Below are 3,877 nucleotides of genomic sequence, written 5' to 3' on the forward strand. Positions count from 1 at the left end.
TTAACCTAACCCATATTGTGCCTTAACCTAACCCATATTGTGCCTTAACCTAACCCATATTGTGCCTTAACCTAACCTATATTGCGCCTTAACCTAACCCATGTTGCGCCTTAACCTAACCTATGTTGCGCCTTAACCTAACCTACGTTGCGCCTTAACCTAACCTATATTGCGCCTTAACCTAACCTATATTGCGCCTTAACCTAACCTATATTGCGCCTTAACCTAACCTATATTGCGCCTTAACCTAACCTATATTGCGCCTTAACCTAACCTATATTGCGCCTTAACCTAACCTACGTTGCGCCTTAACCTAACCCACGTTGCGCCTTAACCTAACCCACGTTGCGCCTTAACCCAACCCACGTTGCGCCTTAACCCAACCCACGTTGCGCCTTAACCCAACCCACGTTGGGCCTTAACCCAACCCACGTTGCGCCTTAACCCAACCCACGTTGGGCCTTAACCCAACACACGTTGGGCCTTAACCCAACACACGTTGGGCCTTAACCCAACACACGTTGGGCCTTAACCCAACACACGTTGGGCCTTAACCCAACACACGTTGGGCCTTAACCCAACACACGTTGGGCCTTAACCCAACACACGTTGGGCCTTAACCCAACACACGTTGGGCCTTAACCCAACACACGTTGGGCCTTAACCCAACACACGTTGGGCCTTAACCCAACACACGTTGGGCCTTAACCCAACACACGTTGGGCCTTAACCCAACACACGTTGGGCCTTAACCCAACACACGTTGGGCCTTAACCCAACACACGTTGGGCCTTAACCCAACACACGTTGGGCCTTAACCCGCTCTGTAATTGTCATACGACGCGTTAAATTAGTGTAGTGTTGCCTAACTGCAACCCCCGCAATATAGTTTGCTACTCGCACTGCCTGGTCCCCAGTGTATCGCTTCATGTTAAACACCTTGCAGCGATACACTGTAATGTGGATGGCAGCAGGACGTACATGCTCAATGCCCTTCGCAGTTGTTCATTGGCATTCGCATGGCGAAGCACTTAGCCTACGCTGTGGTACGGCCTGTGTCAACTGTCCGCTGATGTTGTACGTCCAAATCACACACTGTACTGCACATTGGTCCTCATGTACTGAATGATACATCGTGGTACATGTGACCGTACAACGACTGCGCCAACAACGGCGAACCATGCGGTCCAACTGTTGTGCACTCAGCTATGTGTCGTCTCCCTATAAGAGCCGGATTGCAGTGTGGTATGCCCTGGATGGCGATCAGCATGAGCCGTCTGTTGATGTAGTGGCGCGTGTTGTCAGACGTAGTCGTCTCTTCTCACACACCGTGACAGCATGGTGCACTGCGTTCCACATCTGCGACATGCGACAGAGGCCGGTTGACAGTCGTTCGCGCAATGGACATCGCATACGTACGGGGGCCACCTTCCACGTGTTCGCGAAGCGTGCACATGTTGTTGCGTGTATGTGGGCAGACATAGTGTGTCGTGACACCTGACACAGGCATGCAACAATCGTTGAATTTGCAAATGGCGATGGACGTCTACGTTTGCTGGTGACGTTACGCAAATGAACAACTGGTAAACCGTTGTGGTGCGGTTGTTCTCGCTAGAGGTGAATCAGTGATGGCGACGATCGGTTGAGCTACCAACCGGTTGTTTCAGCGATACCCACCATGCCCACGAACGTGAATGGCATGTGGGTGTGAAGCGATACGCGGCGGTGGCTGGGTGGGACCGTCCCCGGCCGGTGAGGGGGGGCCTCCCGGCGTGCTGGCCGCGCGGTGCGTGGGCGCACGCGCTACAGCCGGCTGGTGGGGGCGGCCAGTGGCAGGCGCGCCGGCCGACGGAGGCGGCAGGCGGCGCAGCTGCGCGCCGGCGCACCCTGCACGCGGCGCCGTGCGGCCAAAGTAGGTCCTCGCGGGCCCGGTGCGAAGCGCGGTGGACATCTGCAGTGTGCTGGTCCGATTGAGGACTGTGTGCGCTGAGGATGCGCCGCCGCCCGGCGCTCGGCGCCGCGACGCCGTCTGCTGCTCGGTCGCCTCTGCGGTTCTCGCAGGTGGTTTGTATCGCAGCTGTGCGGACGTGTTGGCGCGTGCGCTGTGCTGGGAGAGTTCGCTTCGGCACCCAAGTGGGGCTTTTGTCCTTCTGTGGCGCTGGCGTTGGAGCTGCCGGCCACCGTAGGTGGCGCGTGTTGTCTCCCGCCGGCAATGCCACGACAGCACGCTCCCGGGCCTCTGTCGGCAGCGGCAAGCTCAGTTGGGAGCACGGGTGGTCGCACCTAAAGCGTCTACTCGCCAAACTCCGGGCGATTGCGCCTCTCTCGAACCCGACCAAGTACTTAGGACGGCGCTGCGCGCCGCCGGGACCTGAGAGGGTTTCGAGGTGTATCGTGCAGGGGAGCTCAGCCTCCTCCTGTTTGCAGAATAATTGAGCGGACGCTTGCGTGTTCGCGCGGGCCCCCGGGACACACTCCCGGGCGGCCGGCTGCTCAGCTCTAGTTGACGCAGCTCCCTGGTTGATCCTGCCAGTAGTCATATGCTTGTCTCAAAGATTAAGCCATGCATGTCTCAGTACAAGCCGCATTAAGGTGAAACCGCGAATGGCTCATTAAATCAGTTATGGTTCCTTAGATCGTACCCACGTTACTTGGATAACTGTGGTAATTCTAGAGCTAATACATGCAAACAGAGTCCCGACCAGAGATGGAAGGGACGCTTTTATTAGATCAAAACCAATCGGTCGGCTCGTCCGGTCCGTTTGCCTTGGTGACTCTGAATAACTTTGGGCTGATCGCACGGTCCTCGTACCGGCGACGCATCTTTCAAATGTCTGCCTTATCAACTGTCGATGGTAGGTTCTGCGCCTACCATGGTTGTAACGGGTAACGGGGAATCAGGGTTCGATTCCGGAGAGGGAGCCTGAGAAACGGCTACCACATCCAAGGAAGGCAGCAGGCGCGCAAATTACCCACTCCCGGCACGGGGAGGTAGTGACGAAAAATAACGATACGGGACTCATCCGAGGCCCCGTAATCGGAATGAGTACACTTTAAATCCTTTAACGAGTATCTATTGGAGGGCAAGTCTGGTGCCAGCAGCCGCGGTAATTCCAGCTCCAATAGCGTATATTAAAGTTGTTGCGGTTAAAAAGCTCGTAGTTGGATTTGTGTCCCACGCTGTTGGTTCACCGCCCGTCGGTGTTTAACTGGCATGTATCGTGGGACGTCCTGCCGGTGGGGCGAGCTGAAGGCGTGCGACGCGCCTCGTGCGTGCTCGTGCGTCCCGAGGCGGACCCCGTTGCAATCCTACCAGGGTGCTCTTGAGTGAGTGTCTCGGTGGGCCGGCACGTTTACTTTGAACAAATTAGAGTGCTTAAAGCAGGCAAGCCCGCCTGAATACTGTGTGCATGGAATAATGGAATAGGACCTCGGTTCTATTTTGTTGGTTTTCGGAACCCGAGGTAATGATTAATAGGGACAGGCGGGGGCATTCGTATTGCGACGTTAGAGGTGAAATTCTTGGATCGTCGCAAGACGAACAGAAGCGAAAGCATTTGCCAAGTATGTTTTCATTAATCAAGAACGAAAGTTAGAGGTTCGAAGGCGATCAGATACCGCCCTAGTTCTAACCATAAACGATGCCAGCCAGCGATCCGCCGCAGTTCCTCCGATGACTCGGCGGGCAGCCTCCGGGAAACCAAAGCTTTTGGGTTCCGGGGGAAGTATGGTTGCAAAGCTGAAACTTAAAGGAATTGACGGAAGGGCACCACCAGGAGTGGAGCCTGCGGCTTAATTTGACTCAACACGGGAAACCTCACCAGGCCCGGACACCGGAAGGATTGACAGATTGATAGCTCTTTCTTGATTCGGTGGG

At 55.5% G+C, this 3,877-nt stretch overlaps 1 non-coding gene across 1 annotated transcript in view; it reads left to right on the forward strand.

Moving 5' to 3' along the window:
• Nucleotides 1-2,513: 2,513 nt before the first annotated feature.
• The window catches only part of LOC124563736, a 1,910-nt gene continuing 546 nt past the window's right edge, over nt 2,514-3,877 (forward strand). Inside the window, exon 1 of the ribosomal RNA XR_006970287.1 lies at nt 2,514-3,877. This exon is cut by the window's right edge and continues 546 nt beyond it. This is a non-coding gene — a ribosomal RNA (small subunit ribosomal RNA).

Source organism: Schistocerca americana, unplaced genomic scaffold (assembly GCF_021461395.2).
Source record: "Schistocerca americana isolate TAMUIC-IGC-003095 unplaced genomic scaffold, iqSchAmer2.1 HiC_scaffold_124, whole genome shotgun sequence".
In the NCBI taxonomy this organism is placed as follows: Eukaryota; Metazoa; Arthropoda; class Insecta; order Orthoptera; family Acrididae; genus Schistocerca; species Schistocerca americana.